At 35.8% G+C, this 26,173-nt stretch overlaps 1 pseudogene; it reads left to right on the top strand.

Annotated features, from left to right (window-relative positions):
* The first annotated feature begins 2,496 nt into the window (after window positions 1-2,496).
* Window positions 2,497-15,318, top strand: LOC143645060 (small integral membrane protein 14-like; annotated as a pseudogene).
* The last annotated feature ends 10,855 nt before the right edge of the window (window positions 15,319-26,173 follow it).

The following is a 26,173-nucleotide window of genomic DNA, read 5'->3' as shown; positions in this document are numbered from 1 at the left end:
AATATGATATTGTGTATGGAAGTAAGGTCAGCAGTGAAAATTTATAACAGAACAAACATAAAATTTTCTTGAGGGGATCAAAAAATCAGGAAGTAGAAGGGAATTTTAGACTAAGTAGAGGTTCTAAATTTTATCAATGTAGGAACACATGGAGTAGGGCAGGGGAGGGCATTTCTGGCAAACTAGATGGTAGCTGATCTGTCCTGGAATGTTTAGTGCTCTAAGAATAGTAAGCAATGAAGCATAGGGTACTCTTGGAAATATAAGGATGTGAGACTTAGAAGATTGAATGGAGCCAAAATTTGAAGTCTTTCTTTAAGTCCAGTAATATGAAACACATGGATTGCAAGCTCTCTTAAGGCCTACCAAACATGTAAGTCCTCTAGAGTTGTGTGATGGCTCCAAGCATTTGGTTTAAATCTTTCCATAGGATCAAGCATATGCCCTTAATTCCCTGAAATTAATAAATATCCATATAGTCCTAAAAAAAGAAGCTGAAATTCTTCCCTTCTGAGCTAAGTATCAGAAAATGCTAACCTCAAAGCTGGCTTTCCTCTTTACCATATTCACCTTTAAGTGTACAATTCAGTAATTTCAATTACATTCACAATATTATGCTATCTTCACCAATATCCGTTATCCCAACTTCTTCATCACCTCAAACAGAAATCCTGCATCCATTAACCCCCCTCCCACCTGGTAACCTATAATCTGCGAGCTGTCTCTAGATATTTGCTTCTGCTAGGTATTTCATGTGAACAAAATCATACAATATTTATCTTTTCATGCTGGTTTATTTCACCCAATGTGATATCTTTGAGATTCATCCATGTTGTAGCATGCATCTGAACTTCATTACTTTTCACAGCCAAATAATGTTCCACTATGTGTATATACCACATATTGTTTATACAATCACCTGTTGTTGGACATTTGTGTTGCTTCCATCTTTTGCTGTTGTGAATAATATTGCTATGAACATTGATGTGCAAATATATGATCAACTCTTTGCTTTCAGTTCTTTTGGATACATAACAATAATTGAAATTGCCAGGTCATATGGAAATTCTATTTTCAGCTTTCTGAGGAACCACTAAACTGATTTCCACAATACCTACACCATTCTATAGAACCACCAGTAATATGTACGTTATTATCTCTCCAATTCTCACCAACAATCATTTTCTATCCTATTTCTTTAATAATACCCATCATAATATGCATAAAGTGGTAGCTCATTGTGGTTTTAATTTGCATTTCTTTGATGACCAGTGATGTTGAGCACATTTTTATGTTTTTGTTGGATTTTGTATATCTTCTTTGGATCAATTATTTTCAAGCCTTTGTCAATTAAAAAATTGAGTCATATGGGCAAAAACTTGAATAGGTGTCTCCTCTTTTGGCTCTCTCTGGGTTCAATGTTGCTACTGAATGTGGCAGTGGATCCAACCTTGTCATCTTCATGGTCTGTGCTTTACCCAGTTTGTCCAGGCTTATTGTGGTGCCAACATATGTGTCTAACTCTGAATAGGAGAATCAAATCCATTCATACCCATCTACAAAATTCCTGAGCAATAGTAATTCCTTGTCAAATTTATTCCTAAGAAAAATTATTAGCAGCTCTTTTTGATGAAACTTGCTTTAATAGATACAAACTTTTCTTTAAAAGTCAACTCTTGTGATCACAACTCAGACAGAACTGCTAAAATGATGTAATAGATGTGCTTTCCTTTTTTCTTCTACTAAGTAAAGGAAAAGGGACAGCCAAGTAAGGCAAAAACCTTTTAGACAATAACCTCTATTCTCCAACCAAAAAACACAGAAACAAACTGTGTCCCCCACACCTGCCCATGCCAGCAAAGGCTAGATACAGAGCCTAGTCCTCCACCCCCATCTTCTGTAATCATGTCTCCATACTCCCATCAGTGTTATATCAGAGAAGGTTAAGTAGAGAACTGGCAATTCTCATTGGATGCTAAGGACCCTGGGTTCTATTCCCGGACCATCCACCTAAAAAAAAAATTAACTCAGATTGATCAAGGCATAAATGTAATCTGTAAAACTATATAACTTTTATTAAAAAAAATACAAGAGAAAGTATTTTGAATCTAGGGCTAAGCAAAACATTCTTAGACTTTACACCAAAAGCATAGTCCTTGAAAAGCAAAAAGTGATCAATAAGAATTCATCAAAATTAAAATCTTTTTGCTTCCCTTAAGACCTACTAATTGGATGAAATATAAGCTACAGACACAGAGAAAATATTTACAAACCACATAGCCAAGAAAGGACTAGTATCTAGAATATATAAGGATTTCTCAAAATCAACAATGAAAGGACAATACCACTAACAATGGACAAAAGACCAAGAGCAGTCATTTCCCTGTTGGGGATATACAGTTGGTAAATAAACATATAAAAAGATGTTCAACATCAGTAGCCACTAGGTAAATGCAAATTAAAGCCACAATGATTTATCACTGCTCATCCACCAGAATGGCTAAAATAGAAATAGTAACATCTTATGATGGCAAGAATGTGGAGAAACCAGATCAATTATACCTTGCTGGTGAGAATATAAAATGCAGTTTGGCAGTTTCTTAAAACAACAAACAAAAAACAATAGAAAACTCTACATGCACCCACAATATGATCCAGCAATTGCAGTCTTGTGCATTTATCTCAAATAAATAAAAACTTACACTCATGCAAAAACAGCACAAAAATATCTGTTGCAGCTTTTTTCCATAATTCCCACAAACTGGCAGATGTGCTTCAATGGGTGATGTGTTTCAACAAACTGTGATACACCCATACTATACCACACCACTTAGCAATCCAAAGGAATGAACTGTTGATACATATAAACTTTGGAGCAAGTGGCTACAACACTGTCATGAGAACACAGGTTCAGGGCACAAAAGAAACTTTCAGCTAATGATTCCTTTATTACTTGATCAAAATAAAGAGTCCAGAAGGGCAAATAATCTTGTCATTTATACAGCACAAAGAGTCCAAAAGAGCAGGGGAAGAAATTCCGTCATGGCTGGTCCCTCGAGGTGTCCAAAAATTGCTCCGAGTCAAAGTCAATAGATGCCAGCTCCACACAGTCCACTTTGCATTGGAAAAGAAAGACAAATCTAGGAGGTGGGAATAGTAGAAGGCTGGAGGATGGCCACTTAGTGTGTGTTCGTGACTTCCCCTGAGAAGAAAGTCAGGCTAGATGAGGTCTGGACACTGTGATTTCTCTAACAAGAACAAGTTGGATGAAGATCAAGAGAATTATACTGAGTGATAAAATCCCATCTCAGAAGGTTATGTACTGAATGATTCCACTTAGAGAGCTTCCTTGAATTGACAAAATTGTAGAAATGGAGAATAGAGTATTGATATTCAGCGCTTAAAGAGGTGATGCAGCAAGATTGAAGTAGGCATGGCCATAAAAGTGCAATATGTTGGATTATTGTGGTGATGGAAATGTTCTGCATTTTGACTACATTCATATCAGTTTCCTGATTGTGATATTTTACCATGGTTTTCAAAGATCTCTTTTAAAGGAAACTGGATCCCCTCTGTATTATCTTTTACAATTGCATGTGAATCTACAATTATTTCAATATAAAAAGTTTAACTTAAACAAACCAGTTCCATTATTCTGCATTATTTTCACAGAGACAATGGTTTTCAGGGTTTTTACCTGAATTAAAACTAGAACTCTATTTTTAAAAAGTCCGGGAATTTTTGTTCTATTCTTCTCCGTGTCACTGCACGTTGATCCAGTGAGGTATTTTTTTTTCAGGCATCAGAGTTAAGAGGATTTTTAAAAAAGTCATTAAGGATACAAACTGGGTATTGAAACACCTACCTTCTCCAGGGGGCCAGATTTTGGAGCACTATGGTGAAACTTTAATGGAAAGAATGAATCAACTGTAAATAAAATTAAGAAGAGACAACTGCCATTCTTCTCTTTTTTTATAGCTTCATTGAATATAATTGACATAAAATAAAGGGCACATTTTAAAGTGCAAAATTTGATGAGTTTTGACATATGTATACTCCTGAGAAACCATCAACACACTCAGAATAATGAACCCAGAAGTCAGAACGAGTAATATCATGTTTGCATTATCTCCCTTTGTCCCCTAGGTCACTGTTTGTCATGGCCCAATTGGATACTTGTACATGCAGTTGCTTAAATCAGGAGGGGGACACTGAGAACCTGCCTCTTTTAAGACATGCTATAAAGGAAAACATTTCCTCATCCTTCGAGGTGGTTCACTGAACACCCAGTGCTAAGAAATGTCAAGGTAAAAACAGTTAGGTCCTTAAATTCTTGGCACACCTGGCAAGATCAAGCAGGGACACTCGGGGCAAGTCAGATTGCTTCCTGCAACAGGCTTTCCCTTGCCCCTATGTGTTTTTGGATGAACTTTACTTTTCATGTGAGTGTGAAAATGTGTTGGTCTCTCTGATCATTCTAACCAAAATAGCTGGGGCCAAATTAGTTTAATTTGTTTTATATATCATCTATTCAATCACTATTAATAGGATTCCAAGAGCAAAATGAAACCCATCTGCAGTTTTGACATCAACCATCAACCATGCCCCATCCCCTGTAATACCAGACTCAGCTAACTGTGAATAAGTCCTTGGGGTGGGATATATAGGGTACGAAGGGACAGCATCTCTTATTTCATGCTGCTAGGATATAGTTTAAGGCCATTTTAATATCCATTATAACCTACACAAGGGACTTTGAAGTGACTTGTTGATCTTTGTTGTTATTGCCGATAATAAAAGGGAGCTCTTTAGTAGATGAGATAAAACTAAACTCTATCCCCAATGCGACAGTTCATGCCCCCTCTTCCCCATATAAAAAATATAACACTAAGGGGCATTGATCACTCCAGTTATGCATTTGTTTTTAATTTAAACTAGAGTTGAATCACCATTACATGATTTGGTTAAGTCACATAAGCAGTAACATTGACTAAGCTTTATTATAATCTTAGTCACCAAACGTAATGTAACCCAATGCCACTTTGGTATCAAAAGAAGCAGATGGTTTTGGATCAAACTGAAATAAAGTAATGCTGGTCCATGTGTTTGTAACTGTTATTGTCCTTAGGGGGAACGGATCAAGACTGGTTATGTGCATGTAAGTTTTTCTGTTTTCATGCTTACACGGATGGGGATTTAAAACTCAATAGTAGATCATGTAATTATTTTGCCAGACTGTGATACTGAATACAGAAGTCTAAGAAAGCATCAATTGTTCTTCCCTCCTTACACCTCCCACGGTCTAAGGTATCTCTTCTCCATGTATGGGGTTTGTTACTCTTACTCCATAGTCCGTGTTTCCCATAACCAAAGTCTTAACTTCAATTATCTCCTCCTCTCACCCAGACTTTTTGTTTAGAAGAATCAAATATAAGAAAAACAGGATAATTTTTTAATAAAATTTACAGAGACCTATTATATCTGCCCTCCCACCATTGCCTGTGTTGACCATTGTAGGTGAAGTCAGAGTTTTGTATATTCAGCCAAGTAGTGATTGTCTTTGTGACCCAGGACCTTGGCAATTTAAAAAGAGAATACACATGTCTGAAGATGAATTATTTGAATTCTTTAGGCCCTTTTTCATAAAGATAGCCACTCAGAAACTATCAGTGGGGTGTTCTTAGGGTAACAGTCAAGGAAAAGAAAGAGGAAGCTCATTATGGCTTAATCCTAAATTTTCAAAATAAGTCTATATAACTCCTGACTCCTTTCATCCCCATCGTTAACCAGCAAGTGATCAAAAGGAATTGAATCCTTACTGGGGATAATCACTTTCAGTGGCCAAATTGCCTTAGTAATGTGTGGAGACCAGGGATTGAGAGCGATAGGATAAAAAATCTTTTGGAGCTTATTTTTCCCATGATGATGCCAGCAGTCTTAGGGTTTTGAGGGATGTGAAATGTTTCTCGAATGCCTTGACAATTGGCCCACTGTTGAAAAATGATCACCATTGTCTGGCCATAGATGATCTGGAAAGCTGAAAACATGATGGAGTTTTGTTTCAAGGGCAAATACAGTCCCTGAGTCAGTTGATCAGACTGGAACAGCAGTGAGGCACTAGTGATGGCCCTAAGTAAGGGTAAGTACCCATGTGGTCAATTTGACAGAAGCAGACAGGGACAACTTCCTATGCAATGTGTCCTTTATAATCATGAGAAAGATGGACCAATTGTTGGCAAAAATTCCAAGTCTAGTATGCAATAATAGCTTTTGCATCAGAATTATATAGCCTTTTTCTGTAGGCCTTGTCCATGATAGTGAAGTATCATCATGTCTGGTTCAATGATGGACCCAGGCAATGATGGAAGTGATTGGGTGGGGCAGGTTTGATCAGAAACTCGATTTCAGTCAGTCTCATAAGATAATGGGCCAGGACAGTGCGCCACTACCTGAGTGACCCAGACTGTCCGATTGGCATCTGTGATTTCCATAGTTCATGGCCCCAAGAGATGCAGCTTTAATATTCCTGTATGAATATGAAATTCCATTTGGAAGTCTTTCAAGTGGAAGACAAGATGGCTAGGTCATTGGCAACACTCCCAAAATTCAATACAATATGCCCTGCCTGGTCTTAAGGAGAATTACCTAAGGCAAGGGTGATGATGTTTGAGTCATTGAGCTGACTGGTCTGAACTCAGTCATTCTTCCAGATTCTTTTGCCCTCTGTGAGCTCCTTGGCTTATTCTACCTGTTACTTGCTGGTAGTTCTTTCTCTGAACTTGGGAGTTTTCTCACATGCATACACAGCTGAAAGCTCCGAACTAAGCCTCTCCCTATCTCTGTTTTTTTTCCCACTGAGCAGCTTTCTTTATTCTGGTATTATGTCCTGAAAATTTTAGCCTCTTTGAACCCTACCCTCTCCTCAACTCAGTGAGACTGTTGAGCTCTGTTTTAATTCCCAATCTCTCTGTACCAAAGCCTGGAAATTGTCTCCAGGCAGTAAGATATACAGTCATAGGAAACAACTGGCTTGCTTCCCTCAGTGGTCACTGCTCTATATTGCTGGTTATCAATGCCGACAGCTGTTGCTTCATACATTTTCCTGTTCAATAGTGTTTCAGAGTATAAATAGTAATCAGAGTATAGATCTAGTCCATTATACTCCATACCAGTCAAAAGTGGAAGCTGATTATTATCTTTCATAATTGGAGCAGTAAGAAGGGGCTTTTCCTTAGGCGATTTTTCTTCTAGAAGAAAAATAAGGGGCAGAGTGATATGTTATTGCAAATAAAGGCAGTATAGGACATATCCAGAAATGAAGATTGTCCAAGGGCCTCATGTGTTCTTTGTTCTATCTTTAGGTGAATTCTAATCACCACAAGGGAATTTAGGCAAAGCAGTCTCAGCTGTAAACCAAAGAGAACTGTCCAAGACTTTCCATGGGGTGCAGAGCTTCTCCAATGCCATTGCAGAAAGTGCTTGGGATTATAAGCTTCTTGACCACCTCCTTGTCCTGCTCCTCACACACTCTGTTTGGCAAGCACACTCTTTGCAGTGATCCTGATTAATTATATTATGAGCAGTGAGCAGTCTCAGCATCATAGCAGCAGTTTGATGGGCCAAGGCTGAAGATAAATGAGTAGGGAATATATCCAATTTGTTCATTGGATTTTCCCATTTAACTTTCTGCCAAGATCCTTTACAGGGCAAAAGCAAAACCTAACTGGACACTCATAACTTATTAATCATCTCGTACCAGCCAGTGGCTCTTTTCTCTCTGTTTCTCTCTCTCTCTCATCTAAAGAAAGATCAGTTCTTGTCTCTGTGTTTTAAAATTCATCTGTGAAAAATCCTTTTTTCCTTTTGGGGACTCTGTACCCAAATAGAACTCTGAAACAAATGTTTTGCTAGCCTTTCAAACAATGAAAGTACCTTGGCTAGTTTTGTTTGTTTTGTTATTGTATTCTCAGAAATTCCCTATATTTCACTCACCTTTTTGATCAGTTTTCAGTTTTCATAACAATAGTGGAAAGTCTGTGACAGACCATTTTCTTTTTTTAAGCTCTAAGTGTAAGTAGGTTAAGAGAGAAAGGAAAGGACATTAGTGGCTATTTCGGTGCCTTTTTGCTCTGAATTTGGGACTGTGTATAGAGAATCTCATTCAATGACTTTATGACAGAGAGTTAAATTCTGGATTAACAGGTGAAGAAACAGCCTCAGAAGGACCAATTTGTGCCTAGGTTACATTCAGTTCTCCAAATTCACAACCCTTCCCTTACATTCTTCTCTTTTCTAAGTCTATTTTGAAAAAATAAGCAAAGATTGTACTGTTTTCTTTTATTCGTATCACTTTTAATTTAAATGGGAATACATTCTTGTTGTAATAATTATAAGCAATTTAAAAATATGAATTTCTTATTCAAATTATCCCCCATTACACTCCATGCAAATCTCATCCTACTCCTCTGAGTAACCAAAGTAATAACTTTGAGTTTAGTGTTACTTACATATAAATATATTTAAATACATAGATATGCAATTTGATGGTTGCAGTATGGGATTATATTGTGTGTTATGTTCTACATTTTTTTTAATTTAAGAGAAGTTTTGAAATATCTTCTACATCAAAACATAATATTCTGATTTTCAAATTGCTACATAGTATCCTAATGTATGACATAGCTTAATTTGTTTAATCATTCCTCTATTGATATAGTAGAATATTTATATTCTTCAATATTACAAATAACACTGCAGCCAACATCCAAATACATACATCATTTTACATGTGCAAATGTATTATTCATTTTTCCTTCTTTTTGGCTCTTTTCCCTTTCAATTTAAAAGACTGTAATTTCATTAGCAGATGTACCATCCAGTAGCTCTGCCAGGTTTACCTCCATCTTGGTAAGGAGGCTAAATGATGCTTTATGCTGCTTTATGCGCACTGATATTGCCAGCCAGATATCAAATTCCTGATTAATGGCCATTCAGCTCTTAAGAGTATTGTATGTTTCAGAGCTCATGTTGTCAGAGCAGGTTCATAGCATTATAGAAATAAGAGATTGGAATGACCTATCAGGTCATCTGTTCTATACACCTGCTAGCACAAAATTGTTCCTTTCAATATACATTATTAATGGGGTGAACTGGAATATATTCTTTATTCCGTTTTTCCTTTTGAACACCAACAGGAAGAGGCTTCAGTGAGAAAAGGGATATATCCAAATAAATGATTCCAGAGTCATGTAAATGGTGGAGATTTCATCTTATTCAATCCTAACAGAATCATTTCATCAATGTTATTTTATCTAATTCAAAATAAATTCTAAATAAATGCACCTTTTACCAATCTCAGGACAGTATTCCATTATTTGACTCATTACTAACAGGAAAAATTTTACCTCCCAAGTAATGGTACAACTATCCTTGGATCTTCATAATGAAATATTGGATAACTGAAGGAAACACCGTATTCTGATTTCATAAAATAATAGCTTAAATAGCTAACATTAGGAAGAATGCTGTCCAGAAAGAGATTTGTGCCTCCCCTATACAGAAATATACAATTTGGTAATACAGATTGTTATATAAATTGAAGCAATAAATATCCAGTTCCTAATACAATTCCTGACACAAACTTAACAAATGTTGCTTCTTTCCTGCCGCATTTTTTCTCCCTATTTATAGCCTGAATCCATGTTCAAGTCCCTTCCATTTTAATTCTTTCTTAGATATCTATTCATGTATTAAACATTCATTGAATTCTAACCTTGTTCCACCCACTGAACTAGGTAATACTGATACCATGAATAGACTGGGGGATGGGGTAGGGGGTTACTGACTATACTGCCTTTTTAGACATAATAATATATCTAGTTGGGAATTCAGATATTAATCAAGGAATCACACAAATGAATTGCAAATTCCAACTATGTTAGGTGAAAAGACATGTATTATGTACTATGTGAATCCAGGGAAATTAGGTCTAATCTGCACAGTCAGGACAATATTTGCAACATGCAGAGGAAAGGACAGAGTATTCCATGCAGAAGGAAAATCATGAGCAGTGGCTTTGTGCTGGGACATGCACGAACTGACTGGTGGGTAGAAAGTAAGGGGTGAGTAGAAAGTAAGGGGACAATAGATCAGATGTGAGTAATGAGGCACACAAGAGCAGGCCATGGCAGGGAAACCGTCTGAACAGGGACAAGAATGGGTTATAAAACACAGGGCAGTGTACTGTACCAGATTCCATGAAAATTTAGTGAAACAAATCAAGTGGGTGAGGTATTTCTACAGAAACTAGAATTTGCATCTCCTCGATCCAAAAGGCATTATGTTCAAAGCTAGAACAGCTCCTTTCAGCTTTAATTCATTTGTCAAAGACCTACAAGCCAAACTTGAAAATTATACCTAATTTTAAGAAATCTCATTTTAAAGTAGAATCTATCAGCTAATAATAAACTATTATTCAAGGGTTTTCTAAAAGCGGGTATCATAGGAAAAGTGATATTTTGAGGTATAATCTCTTTTTCCACTCCCTTTACAAGATCATAAAGTAGTTAACACTTTTCAGCCTTAGTTAATGATAGAGATTGATGGTAGAGATGGAAGAAATTCCTGGGAAAGCTAATCTGTGATCTTTAGGAGATGGGAAGGAAATATTCAGTTGCCCTTCCTGTACCCTGCATCTATCTATTCTCCCCTCCTATCCATTAACAAATACCTGTGAATTCAAGTTTCTTAGTGAATAAGATTAAAATATTGGCTTAATATATGACAATGGAGACAGTGTATGTTTTGCATGAAAATAAAGAATGGAGCATTATGTAAAAAAAAAAAAAGCTTTCATTCTTGGTTGTGTTCCAGGTGAAATAACTGTATCTTGAGTGATTATTTATACCTGTGTATCTCCTTATGTTCTTCAGCCTCTTTCAGGGCAAGATCTTTATCATATTCATATTTGTGGTTTCAGGACTTAATAGGATGGCTAATCAACCAACATCTTCACATGAAGATTTGATGAATAAATGAATTAATGAATCACAAATTGTTGATTCTCTAAACAGAATAATTACTTTATATCACTGCCACTAACCTATGATGCTTCATAGATGTTAAACAAGCTTAAGAAATTAATTTATATAATTGAACTCTCATTTTACAAGTAAGGGGATGGAAATTTAGAAAGACACAAACCAGACTGGCCTTCTAGTAAAATAATCTATTTAATATGTTAAATTTGAGAAAATTAAGTGAAGTGTAGAAAGTCAAGATGAAAGCAATTGATATGATATACCCATTGAATAACTCAGTGACTTCAACAAAACATGCATAGTTCTTATGGTGTGACTGTAATGCATTCCAATGCTACTCACACTTAATCAGATGTTAGCATTTTATGTTCCTAGTAATGGATGGTCAATCCCCTGGAGCTCCCTTTACTTTCCCTAGCATGTTCTGGTTTTGTTGGCCTTTAGTTTCATTCTCTGGTTTCATCACAAGATGGTGCCAGTGTGTCTCTGTCACCACAGAGTAAGAATTAACAGATAATCTGCATGTGCTTGCAGTGGAGTTTGGATTCAACTCTAGTGAATTCCAAGGAGCATCACATTTTCCTCTTTTTCTGGAATTCCAGGATCTTTTTTCTAGCAATTGGCAAATATTTCTCTAGAAGTTGTCTTCAAAATTCGTATATGTTTGTATCTGACAGAGTTCTCTGTCCTCATATAACTCATATATGACTTCCACTAATTTCTTTGAGCTTCAACAATCTATGGGAAGACACACAAAATATGCACACACATTTAGGGTGATGATCATTTTAAATTATTACCGCACATTTATAGAAACTTTTTTTACCAGTTACTAATGTTTATGAATCTCAATTCATAAACCCATCTCTTAATTTCCACAGACTGTAGAAAATTTGATGCCAATTATGCCTCTGGTTTTCTTCTCCCATTTCGAAGTTCTGTAATAGTAAACTGCATTAAATATCAAGGAGTTCTATCTGGCCACTGAGCATATGTTTTCTTTGAAAATTCCACTTTTCCAGAGTGCAGAGTTCCTTCAAGTTTAATTACCCATTACTTCTGTTTGTTCCTAGGGTGTAGTAATGGAAAGTCCTAGGAATTCTGAGACAGATGACAGAACCCATCTTCAAAGCATGCACACAAACACATACACACTCACACACACACATCTACACTTCTACCAGCCTAGAGGGATCTGCTTTCATTCTAGAGATAGTCCTGTCCTCACACCTATTCTCAATGGGGTTAGACGATTGGAAATACAAGCCAAGAAATCCAAACACAAACCTCACTATAGGAAAGTACATTATGACTACCTAATTAAAGAAGGGCAGGACAACTCTGCAAGTAAAATCATTACCTTTTACCCTATGTGGGACATGAAATCCAGGGGTGAAAGTCTCCCTGGCAGCATAGGAGATGACTCCCAAGACTGAGACTGGCCCTGGCACTGTGGGATTGACAATGCCATCCTGACCAAAAGGGGGAAAGAATTCTAATGAGGTATCAATGACTGAGAGAGTTCAAATAGAGTTGAGAGGCTACTCTGGAGGCTACTCTCACACAAGCTTCTGCTAGCCTTTGCTATTTATCATGGGTTGCCAAATCAAAACCAAACCATTCCTGCCAATCCGAAATAACACCTAGGGCTCCATCTGAGATTCTATAAAGATTCCATGTACTATGCCAAATGGGTTCCTAGACCATATAAGTCCTGAAACTCAGAGGGACCCAGCCTCTTAAGAACATCAACAAGTTCTATCCTCCTATCCCATATTATTGACACCCTTTTCTAAATGAAAAAGTTAGAACTGGGAAAAAGATCAAAGGAGAAGGTAGAGTTATAACAGAGAAGATAGGATTTAACAAACGAGTATGCCTGCTGAATCATTATATTGTTATTTTATTCTATAGCATCTTGAGCAGCTAGAAGGAAAAACCTAAAATTGTGGAATTGTAACCCATACTAAATTCTGAAATCTGTTCTATAACTAATTGTTGCAGTGTGCTTTGAAATGTATTGCTTTATATATATATATATATGTTATTTTTCACAATCTAAACAGCAAATTAAAAAATAAATAAATTGAATTAAAATTAAATAAATAAAAAAGGGCAGGAAAGGACAGAAAATGGAAAAATAAAACAGAAAATACAAGGACAAAACACAAATTTGTCTCAGAAAATGATTTTGTTAAATAGGCATAGAGATTTGTTCAGTGGCTGGAGATACCATACTGCTTGCTTTTATTTTCATTGATTGTATTTATTATTATATGCAGAAAACTTTTCCAGGTTATGGCAAGACAACAAACAAATGGGACCAATATCAGCAAATGAGATTGCTCACTAACTAGCAGAAGGCCCTAAATCAATATATCAGTTAATTAATTTATGATCAGTGAACTAATTATGTAATGCGTTGATCCCAAAAGGATTTTTAGTGTGCTTAAATTATTATTGCAGCGGAATATGCGTGCTTTCCCACTATTAATCTGACTGTTCTAGGTTTTTTTTTTTTTGGTTGATCTGTCATGAGTCTGCATCTTGAGTCAGATTTGGATGTGTGTAGAAGCCACAAAATTTTTTGCAATATGTCTTCAGTTTCAATATTCTCATTTACATATATATTGTCTTAAAATGCTATTTGTTATTTCCTCCATCATTTATTAATATAATAGACCATTTTCAAATGAGTCCCTTCCAGATAACTCCATGCAAAAGTGCTGCTTGCTGGTAATCTTGATTAACTCAAGGAGCAGTAATGAATGAACATATTTATGAAAGATTTGTTGACAGATTCCAACAATGCTTACCTCCAAACTGTGTGTGTGTGTGTGTGTGTGTGTGTGTTTTAATGAATTTGACCTATCAGGAAAAAAAGCAAAACAAAATAGAAAGAAAAAAACCTTTTTCCAGGAGACCTCAGGGTTCATTGAGTTAAAAGTTTAATCATGGAAATATTTTTAAATGTCAGAATAACAGTAACCAAGTCACCTTCTTCCCCACAGCATGCCAACTTAAGGGGGAAAAACGGTTCATGAATCATACCCTGAAGGTGAACAATGAAATGCCTAATACACTCACAGTACCTGTAATTAGGTTGCTTCATTGAGCAAAAGGAAATACATTTATATATTTTTTCTCTTAGTCTGTAGTTTCTAGCTGATGTGCATATTTGCTCCAGAGTCAGAGCTTTTTCCTTCCCTGTCTCTTATGCCTCAACCTCTCAATAAGGTGTATTCCTTTCTTTTTCGGGGTTTCAGGCTCTGTGCATTGCATAGTTTTTTTCCCTATTTTTCGGCATGCTCTACTTTCTCAACCTATATCCCATCTCAGCTTAGGCTGTGTCCCTAATATCCTTTTCTACCCCAAAGTATTAAATAATTGAGTTTGTTTTACACACGTTTGTCTTCTCTCTTGCCACTGCCTTCTATTTTACATTTAGTACTTGTTTCATTAACGTCTATGTCCATCTTTAAAAGAATTTTTAGTATTATACCAAGCTGAGGGAGGAAAATGAGATGTCTTAACTTTTATTCAAGCATTCATTTGTTCTTTTTTTCATGAAGCATTCATTTAATGCCAACTGTGAGTGAGGTCTTGTATACAAAGAAATAAAGAAAGTCGTGAGACTTATTCCCTGTGCTCCAAGAACTGATAGAAGCTGAATAAACTCAATCTTAGATTTGGGAGTGTTTTAAAGGTCACTTAGGGACCAAAACTGAAAGAAACAGAATCTGAAAGCAGGAAAACCCAGGGGAGAAGGATAAGCAGATGCATTATGGCTCCCCGTGTAACAGAGGAACCCCGGGTGCCATCGGCCTTTCTTCAGAAAAGGTTTAAACAGTTAAGTGAAATCAAGCTGAGTCATCACAGCAAAAGGGGGATTCAATCCCTGTGAATGTGTTTGCTCTCATGAACATGTGATGAGAAGGCTGACTGACGGATGAGTTGCACCAGATTACATTTTTTGAAAATTATTCTGAGTAGAACAATTTTCACCAAATCGAACAGGCCCTTGATATATTCTGTGTTTACATGTGATTTTGAAGTTGAGGCAGTTTTGGTCCTACTACACAGACACAGAATGTCTTCAGGAATCACCAGGACCTTCTGGTGATAATGGCATCAGTATTACAATGATCTTGATGGCCTGGATGGTTACTGCAGTGATCTTATTCGTACTGAGACCTCCTAATCCAAGAGGATCCAACCTACCTGGAAAGTCAACCAGTCCTCATAATGGACAAATCCACCAGCCCCTCCTGTGGACTAACTTTGTGATATGGGAAGTGAAAATAGTTAAACAACTTGCACAACCAAATGAATGAAGACATCCACCACACTCAGTCCCATCATAACTGCTTTTTCTTTTGCATCTGCAATGTGGGATGGCATTGTTTACATGAGCTTCTAGAAATTTCACTCACAAGCTTATTTCCGCTTTCTGTGTTATCACCATTCCTATTTACGGTATATTTGAATAAATGATATTAGAAAAAAGGTACACAGGGCTTTTTTGGGTTGTCCTAAATGTAAACATTCCATCCATTCTATTTGTAACTGTGATGATAATTTGAGGGCTAACAGCTCCATGGAGGGATGCCTAGGACACACCACTCCGATTTTGAAAGTGCTGAACCGTGGCTCTCACACTCCATGAAGCTCAATGAGTACAAGATAGATTTGAAGAATTATGAATTTATTATGCAGCTCAAGTAATTTGGAAATAATGGAATAGCAATTAAGGAAGATTGGAGCCATGGATATAATCCAACTTCCAGTATATGTCTTGATTTCTCAACTGCTTTCGGATTCTTTTTGTATAAAAATATATTTACTATCTTCCAGATGCAGGAAATCAGAACTCAAAAAAAGATTCTAATGTCTTTCCCTCAGTCCTTTGTAGTTAAAATACAATGTTACAGATTAAAACATGACACACAGCATGTGTCAGCTGCAAGTAAATGGCTTTCCTTTAGCTTTTATGATTACTATTATAAAAATATTATTTACACTGAATTTTTCTCAATTTTTCATGACCTTCAGTAGTGAATAAATAATATACACACTTACTCTACCTGATAGGCAATCCAGCAACTATTGTCATCTACAAGGCAGCCAATGTAATAGCAAAAAAATTACTATTTCCCAGGCATGCACTACATGTTTATATCATATCTTATTTCATTTCCATGGTATTATTATTTTTTGCCACATAATCCAAGTTATCTGAGAACATATACTCCCCAGAATTTCACTCTACCTTCTTTTACATAACAGTAACACTTTCTTTTTTAAAAAATTTTTGTTGTTAAACATATTATATAAAACAAAAGAAAGAAAAAGCAATGATTTTTTTTTCTTTTTTGTGAAAAATAACATATGTACAAAAAAGCAATACATTTGAAAGCACATCACAACAGTTAGTTGTAGAACTGATTTCAAAGTTTGGTATGTGTTACAATTCCACAACTTTAGGCTTTTACTTCTAGCTGCTCTAAGATACTGGAGACTAAAAGAAATATCAATATAATGATTCAGCAATCATATTCATTTGTTAAACACTACCTTCTCTGTATAACTCCACCATCACCTTTGATCTTTCTCCCACTCTTCAGGGATATTTGGCTATGTCCATTCTAACTTTATCATGTTGGAAAGAGTGGTGGATAATATGGGATAGGGTGCTGAAACTAGTTGGTGATCTGGAGAGACTGGCCCCTCTGCATTTCAGGAGTAGTTTGGCCTAGGAACCCATCTGGAGATTGTAGGTTTCAGGAAAGTAATAATAGTGCATGGAACCTTTGTAGAATCTCAGATATCACCTTAGGTGTTATTTAGGGTTGGCAGGAATGGTTTGGGTGGGGGTTTGGCAAACCATGATAAATAGCAGTATCTAGCTGAAACTTGCGTAAGAGTGGTAAAGTTTAATAGTTTCATTTTTTTTTCATTTTCCTATAATATTTCAAAGATTTGTTTCATAATTATATATATATATATATATATATATATATTTTTTTTTTTTTTTTTTTTTTTTTTTGCATGGACAGGCACCAGGAATTGAACCTGGGTTGCCGGCATGGCAGGCAAAAATTCTGCTAATGAGCCACCATTGCACTGCCCAGTTTCATAAAATTTTAAGATAAAGTAATATCAGTGAATCAGAGAATCTGCACCTGAGGGTAACCTAGGAATTAGACTTGACTGAATCAATCCTATTCGAGAACGCTTTCAGTCTCCTGAGCTCATGCTAATCCTGGATCCATTGGAAATCTAGGCTCATTTTGCCTGGCTGCACATGTAGCAGTGATTAACTACGGTGCTGAAATTGAGAGACCATTCATATGAGAACTTGCATTGGACACAGACTCAATTTTCTAAAAAAAAATCAAAGAACTAATGAGCCCTTTCAATTTCTTTCTAACTCACATTGCTTTTCTGTCCTAACTAAATGTCTAGGTTGAAAATGAATATCAAAAAAAAGGGAAAGATAGGGCAACCCATAGTTCCTTTTCCTTTTCAGTCCTACCTTATTCTTTAGTAAGCTGAAAATGGAGCGGTTTTAAATGTGTTTGCATCAGAAGCGAATAAAAAAGTTAACATACAAAATAAAAGTTTCTTTCTGGTAAGAATGAAATTCACATGCATGTATGAGCTATGACACATTAATGATTCTGCATTAAAGTTAAAAGCATACAAGTTATTTGTTTTTGAAATTGGAATTATATGAAATGAAGTCAAACAGTAAAATTTGTGTTATAATTAAAAATTTTAAGTTCTGTTTACTTAGAATGACAATTAGTTTGCTGTAAACAAAGTTAAATTTTAATTTTGATTTAATTGTAGATTCACATGCAGTTGAAAAACATAATACAGAAAATTATACCCAGTTTTCAAACTATAATACCTATATTATTCTTGCAAAACTATAGTACAATATCACAATCAGGATATTGACTTTGATCCTATAAAGATGCAGCAAGTTTCTTATTTTGGAATTTTGAAATTATGAATTTAATTTATTTAATAGTCATAGGGCTTTTCAAACAATCCATTTTGTATTAAATGAATTGTGGTTGTGTTTTGAGAAAGTGATTCATTTCATCCAAGTTGTCAAATTTATATGTTAAAGTTGCAGTATTCTTCTAAGAACTTCTAAGTTTGCAGGATCTAAAGTGGTATCTCTGTTTCATTCCCAAGATTGATAATTTGTATCTTCTTATTTTTTTCTCTGTCATTTTTGTTAGAAGTTTGCCTATTTTATTGGTCTTTTCAAAGAATCAACTTTTTCTTCAATGATTTTCTCTATTTTTCTGTTTTCAATTTCATAGATTTGCGCTATCTTTAATTTTTCCCTTCCTTCAGCTTGTCTTGGGTTCATTTTGTTCCTCTTATTTCTAAGTACTTCAATTAGATGTTTAGATAATTTTATATGAGGCTTTTCTTCTTCTCTGTTGTAAGCATTTAGTGCTATAAATTTCCCTGTCAGCACTGCTTTACCTGTGTCCCACAAATTTTGATATGGTACATTTTCATTTTCTTACAGCTCAATGTGATAATTTCAACACCTTTTAGGACTTCCTCTTTGACCTATGGGCTACTTAGTATTGAATTTCGAATTTTTATTTATTTGCTGGAGTTTTCTGTTTTTTTCATTTGTGTCAAGTACATTCATAATTTTTCACAGAAGCGTTTTTACCATGGCTGCTTCAAATTCTTTCTCAGCTAACTAGAGATAATTCTAGCATCTCTGTCACCTCTGTATTGATATCTATTGATTGTCTTTTTTCATTTAATTTGGGATCTTCCTTGTTCTTGGTGTGAAAACTAACATTTTATCAAAACCTGGCCACTTGTATATTGTGTTATAGGACTCTGACTCTTATTTAATCCATCTGTTTTAACTGGCTTCCTCTGATGCTGCTCTGGCAAGGCAGAAGGGGCTCTGCAGTGTTACTGTCTGATGGAGATACAAGTCAAGGTTCTCTCCTTGGCCTTGGACCTCTGCTGACTTCCAGTGTTGGGAAAACTCCTAATTGCTGATGGGCAGGCGTGAGGCTTCCACTGATACAGTGCATGTGTTAGTCTCTAGTGGAAAGGAATGAAGTCCCAGTTGCCTACTTGTTTTTCTTTTTGATACACTACAGTCTGGGGTTTGGGACACTTTGTAATAGCCTTACAAAGGTAGAAGTCTAGGCTCTGCACTCCACTTTTGTTGCCATGGTGGTGTGTGACTGGAGTAAATCCCGTATTGTCTAAAAGTTTACCGTTGGGCTCATTAGGCTGCCCCTCGTTCAGGCCCTTGGCTGAAGACAGCAGGCTTTTCTTGGGACTAGTTGTTGCTTTTACTCTATGACCATTGGCATTTCTGGGTTGCTGGTTTCTTCAGGTCCAAATCTGGGATATTTGAGATGAAAAGAAAACCCAGGGGATTCAGCAGGGTGCCATTCCCTAGGTCCTGAACTCCCTATCAGGTCTGCCTTCCTCTCTCTCTCTTTCAGTCTTTTTATGCTTGCTTTATATCTAATGACCGAGGTTCTGTGTCTACTTAACGGGAAGGAATAGTGAAAAGTACCTCTACTTCGTCTTCCTGGAAGTAGAAATTTATTACTATATTTTATAAGTAATAAAATTTGTTTGACTCTTTGGGGGTTATTTGCTTTTTTGGTGCCATTTATGAGGCAGATAAAAAAGATTTGCATACTAAAAATCATATAGCCCATTGCTCAAGTGCAGCTAGTTAGTGGCAGATCTAGGACTAGAACCCAGGTTTTATGACTGAAAGTTATTTTGTGCTATTTTTAAAATGTTTTTTTTGTTAAGAAGTTGTAGAATTACAGGAAAATCATGCATAAAAAATACAAACTTCCCATATAACCCCCTCACACACAGTTTTCCCTATTATTAAGATTTTGCATTAGCATGGTACCTTTGTTACAATTGATGAAACAATATTATTATAATTATATTATTAGCTATAGTCCCTAATTTACATCAGGGTTCACAATTTATGTTGTACAATCTTACCTTGTTTTTTCAAATTTTTACTCTACAATGTATATGCAACCTTTTTTGCATATTTTTGTTTGAATGTTTTAATATTCATTATACGTATTTTACTGAAGTTAAAGCAATTATGTTTTACCACTAAATAAATAGAATTTTTCTTCATACTTCTGTCAGACTGCACAAAGTTTGCTATTCTCTCTGAAAGTGTTCTGGGATAATTCAGAAAAGAGAAAACAAATAATGCAAAATATGATTTGCTTTCTCGGTTCATCTTATTTTTTTTACATTATTTAATCCTCAGTTATACTCAATGATGTATTTGCAGAATGATTTGTGGGCATGAATTATACCATGTAAACTTTGTAATTGTGCTATGCTCTACACTTGTCTTTAGGATTCTGTACTCTATGCAAAATGTAAAGTCTCAATGTACAAAAACACAAACCTAAATAGGGAGTATGATATTTTGCAAGTTAGATTATATTTAAAGTTAATAAGAACCTTAGACAGAAAAAAATTTTTGTATTTTAGATTCCAGACCCACCTTATGTCTCTACTTTGTTCAATGCCAAGAAAACACTCAACATACTGTATTAGTGACTCCCAAATTCTCCATAAAGGGAAAGTGGGATTCTTTTACTGATTAAGAAACTTCAGAAGTTGCATTTAAGAATGTATTAAGTAGTTATTGCAACAATAATGTCTTATAACAAATGCAATAAAAATTTGTGGCGAATATCACAAAATTTATTTCTCATCTGGGCCAACTAGGCACATCTCTGCTACCCACTGCATTTTAGCTTGGAGCCACTTCTCCATGTGTCTCTCTCGGAGACCCCTAGGACTTGTAGTCTGAAGAGACTGAAGAGGACAAGCCTAATGACTCAAGCACATTTAAGCTACTGTTTGCATCAAATCTGCTGATATGTCATTGTTAAAAGGAAGTCATATGGACAAATGCAATCAAGAAGTAATGCATTCTATGTACCATGGGGCCAAGGCGAAGGTGCGGATGCATTTTTCTACTACAATGGAGCAAAAAATCATGGCCAGCCATCCACTGGTCATTTCAATCACAAAGAAGTAACTGTGGAATCCATAAATTTTGTTGCCTGAGTTACTTCACCAATCCCTTAATCTTGAAGTTTTCCCTGATGGAACCCAACCCAGAGTTCTTCCTCTGTTGATTTTCTGCAGTAACTATTATCAAAGACATCGAATAAGATGCTTATATACTTTCCTACCGGGTAAGTTATTTTCAATGTATAATTATCCCCAAGCTCGGAAACATCTTTAAAATAGTGATTTTCCTAATTCTTATCATGTGTCTAGGGCACAAAGCCTTAATAAAATAAATTCTTACTGATGTCAGAAACTATGAGAGTGTTAAAAAAGCATGGTTTTTGGAATCAGACAATTCTGAATTTGATTCCTGTGTATCAATATTGAATCAATTAGGGTAGGCTAAATAGGCTATGTTATGTGTGTGGTTTAGCACAATCAAGGTTTATTATTAGCACCATGCCCCATAAAGTCAGCAAGGGGTTGGTTCTTCTCGGTGTAGTTATTCAGGGACCTGGGATGATGGAAGTTCCATCTTGACTCATGGTTTTAACATGGCAGAGGAAAGGAACATAACAAATGGTACCCTAGCCATCATAGCACCCCCTCCCTGACTACAAAAGCATTTTATTTGAGCAGCAATATTTAAGAAAATACATAGCAGACAAACTGTAAGGGACCATTCAAAAATACAAAAGGAAAGGCTGAGTCTTAAGTGTAAGGAATAAGATGGAAAGGGGCTGGGAGGCATAGGTGGTGGGGTGCATTTAGAATTATAAACATTTGGTTCCACTGGGAGACTCCTGAAAATTTCTGTCTCACAAGCTCCCTGGAGGGCCAAGTAATAGAGGAAAGGCATAAACCCGATCAATTATTTTAACTGGGTTTAGTAGAGGGAGAAATTTCCTTATTAGTGGGTCAATAATATCAATATTTGTACAGGTGAACACTGACTGGAGCTATAGCTTTACAGTTCATAAAACCATGGCTGTCCTGACTCATACTCACAGGCCTGGTATTTATTTACATACCACAGTTTATCTTAAATTTACCCTTGCCGATATGGAAGCTCTTTTGGCATAGGGGTGTGTGTGTGTGTGTTTAATCTAAACTACTAGTTAGAGAAACAATTTTGATTACCAAATCTCAAGTAATAATCAAAGCAAAAATATTTTTCTAACATTTTGACATTCAAAATCTCTGTGTGTGTTTAACCCTGAAAGCCTCAAACAAATGGCCCAGTTCATGGTCCTTTGACTTGTCAATGAAAATGAAATAAACTGTGTTCCTAAGTAATTAGAAAAGAGTTACAAAATAATGGAACACTAATTGCAGTTCTAAATTACAACTGAATCTATCATAAAGTGTTACAGAGTTGATATCCAAGAGTAAACAGAACCATATATCAGCACATTTATTTTATCACTGATTTCAATTCAGGATTTTCAGAAAAGATTTACAAAAGGGCAAGAGCTTTAGTGTAGTCACTGTCCCCAGTCTTGTTAATCTTTTTCATTTTACTCAATAAACTCCCATAGTTTCACCCATCCCCTATATAGTCATGAGCCTAATTTCTAAATTTCCTGTACTACCTTCAGCTGCATTTATTCCTATGTTTAGTTTCTCAAATTTTTATATGAAAAATTATATTCTTTATTATTTGATTTGCAGAATATCTGGAAGACACTTTAAAACATAAGGAAGAAAGAAAAAACTTAATTTTTATCTCTCTCTTCAGTAAGTGTGTATTTTATAATATTAGAATATGATGTTCTGCTTTTATCATTTGGGGGAGGGTTTTAACTTTTTAATTGTGTAATATAACATATATGCAAAGCAAAGAAAAAAAAAGGAATAGTTTTCAAAGCATTCTTCAACAAGTAGGTATAGGACAGATCCCAGAGTTTTTTATGGGCTACCATACCATTTTCTCAGATTTTCTCTTCTAACTGCTCCAGAACATGGGAGGCTAGAAGGAATAAATTTTTTTTTTATCATCACAATCGACTTTTTTTGTGAAAGATAGCATATATACAAGAAAAGCAATAAATTTCAAAGCAATAGCACAACAAAAATTAGCTGCAAAATGGATTTCAGAGTTTGGTATGGGTTACAATTCCACAATTTTAGGTTTTTGCTTCTAGCTGCTCTAAGATACTGGAGACTAAAAGAAATATTAATTTAATGATTCAGCAATCATTCCTGTTTGTTGAACCCTACCTTCTCTGTATAACTCCACCATCACTTTTGATTTTTCTCCACTCTTTAGAGTTATTTGGGCTATGCCCATTCCAACTTTTTCACATTGGAAGGGGCTGTCAATAATACACAGTAGAGAGATGAAACTAGCTGATGTTCTGGAGAGGCTAGCCCCTCTGGGTTTCAGGATTTATCTGGTACAGGGACCAACCTGGAGGTTGTAGGTTTCTGGAAAGCTACCCTTAGTGCATGGAACCTTTGTAGAATCTTATATATTGCCCTAGGTGTTTCTTTAGGATTGGCAGGAATGGTTTTGGTTGGGGTTTGGCAAAGTATGATAGGTAGGAATGTCTAACTGAAGTTCGCATATGAGTGACCTCCAGAGTAGCCTCTCGACTCTATTTGAACTCTCACAGCCACTGATACCTTATTTGTTACACTTCTTTTCCCTCTTTTGGTCAGGATGGAATTGTTGATCCCACAGCACCAGGGCCAGACTCATCCCTGGGAGTCATCTCCCATGCCTCCAGGGAGACTTTCACCTCTGGATGTCATGTCCCACATAGTGGGAGTGCAATAATTTTATTTGCAGAGTTGGGCTTAGAGAGAGTGAGGCCACATCTGAGCAACAAAATAGGTCCTCTGGAAGTGACTCTTAGGAATGCCTCTAGGTAGGCTAAGCTTCTCCTTTATATACATAAGCTTCACAAGAGCAAGCCTCAAGATCAAGGACTTGGTCTATTAATATGGGTGTCCTTGATGTTTGACACAGTATCAGAGGTTTCCCTCATGGTAAAATTTAATAGTTCCATATTTTTTCTCCCATCCCTCAAGGGACTTTGCCAATGCTTTTTGATTATCTCAATATATTCTAGGATGTATCCAGACATTACATTAAGTGATATAGGATTAAAGGCACTCATTCTTATTCTGGGCCCCCTGTGTTTCAATTACTTAAATGAGCTATTCAGACAGGTTGAGTTAGATTATGTGCTACAGTATCGTGATTTCTTTTTAATTGAAAGGTATATTATGAGTGGGCAACAGTGGCTCAGTGGCAGAATTCTCACCTGCCATGCCGGAGACCCAGGTTCAGTTCCCAGTGTCTGCCCATGTGAAAAAAGAAAATCACAAGAAAAGGTATATTATGAATATTTATTTTTTAACGATATGTTTTTGAGATCATGATTTTTAAAGGCTACATAATATTTCAACCTGTGGATTAATCACATTTTATTTAAGGATCCTCCTATTTTTGGAATTCTAAGTCATTTCCAATGTTTTTTTTATTTTTTATTTTATTTATTTGTTTATTCATTATTTTCATTTCCAATGTTTTAAGGAGAAGTACCTAATTATATATATATTTGCTAATTGGAGATTTTTTAGGATATTCTAAGAAATGTAATTACTGTGTCAGACTATACATACCTGAAGACACAATACATTCACCTCATTATGGCTTATCTTTTCTTGTTTCTTCACATGCATAGGAATTTTGTAGTGGATTCCAGGTGTTGCTAATTTTATCTCATTGAGATCTGGATATTCTTGTATTTTTCCATATAGTCTTTTTTAATGCAATTTTATTGAAATATATTCACATACCATATAATCCATTCAAAACATACAATCATTGGCTCAGAGTATCATCATATAGTTGTGCATTCATCAGCACAATCAATTTTAGAACATTTGCATTACTCAAAAAAATAAAACTAAAAAAGAACACCCAAAGTATCCCATGCCCCTTGTCCCCTCCTATAATTTATTTATCTATTTATCTATTTATTTTTGTCTTTATTTTATTGCTCCTCTTCCCATACACTGGATAAAGGGATTATCAGTCACAAACTTTTCACAATCATGTAATCATACCATAAAAGATATATGGTTATATAGTCATCAAGAATCAGTGGCACTAGATTACAGTTCAACAGTGTCAAGTTTTTCTTTCTAGCTATTCTAATACTCTAGAAATTAAAAAGAAATGTCTACATAGTGCATAAGAATAACCTCCAGAATGATCTCTCAGCTCTATTTGAAATCTTTTAGCCACTGAAATTTTATTGTTTCATAACTTTTCCCCCTTTTGGTCAGAAGGCTTTCTCAATCCCATGATGCCTGGGCCAGGCTCATCCCTAGAAGTCAGGTCCCACATTGCCAGGGAGATTCATACCCCTGGGAGTCATGTCCCATATAGCAGGGGAGGATAGTGAGTTTATTTGCATATTTGGCTTAGAGTGAGAGGCCACATCTGAACAACAAGAGTTTCTCTGGGGATGATTCTTAGATATAATTATAAATAGGCTTAGCTTCTTTGTTCCAGGAATAAGTTTCATTAAGGGCAAACCCCAAGATCAAAGGCTTGGTTTATTAAAGTTGGAGTCCCTAATGCTTCAGAGAGTATCAGGAATTCCCCAAATGGAAAAGTTCCCACCTTTCCCCCCAGTCCATCAAGGGAATTTGGGGCTTTGCAAATCCCTTTTTAAAAAACTCTGATCCTAGGATACATACTAGGATGTGTCAGGGTATTATATTAACCTGTACAGAATAACAAGATTTCCTTCCATATTCTAGGTTCCATGTAAGTATGTTGTTCGAATAAACTGACCAGATTAAATTAGATAGTGTACTGCAGAAAATATAAAGAGGTACCAAATGAACATCTCTTCCTTTGGTTTCACACAGAAGTTGAGGTTTTAAAATTTAGTCAGGATCATTCTTTTTCCTGTATTCTGATTTACCTTAGTCCTAATCAAGTCCATTTCATTCATATCGCTAATTGAAGTCTGATCTCTTTTTAGGGTTTTTTTTTTAACATTTGCTGTATGGAGTAATGCTGACTTTCAGAGCTG

Source organism: Tamandua tetradactyla, chromosome 8 (genome assembly GCF_023851605.1).
Source record: "Tamandua tetradactyla isolate mTamTet1 chromosome 8, mTamTet1.pri, whole genome shotgun sequence".
Lineage (NCBI taxonomy): Eukaryota > Metazoa > Chordata > Mammalia > Pilosa > Myrmecophagidae > Tamandua > Tamandua tetradactyla.
The sequence above is the reverse complement of the archived record's forward strand: the minus strand, read 5'-3'. Positions and strand labels throughout refer to the sequence as shown.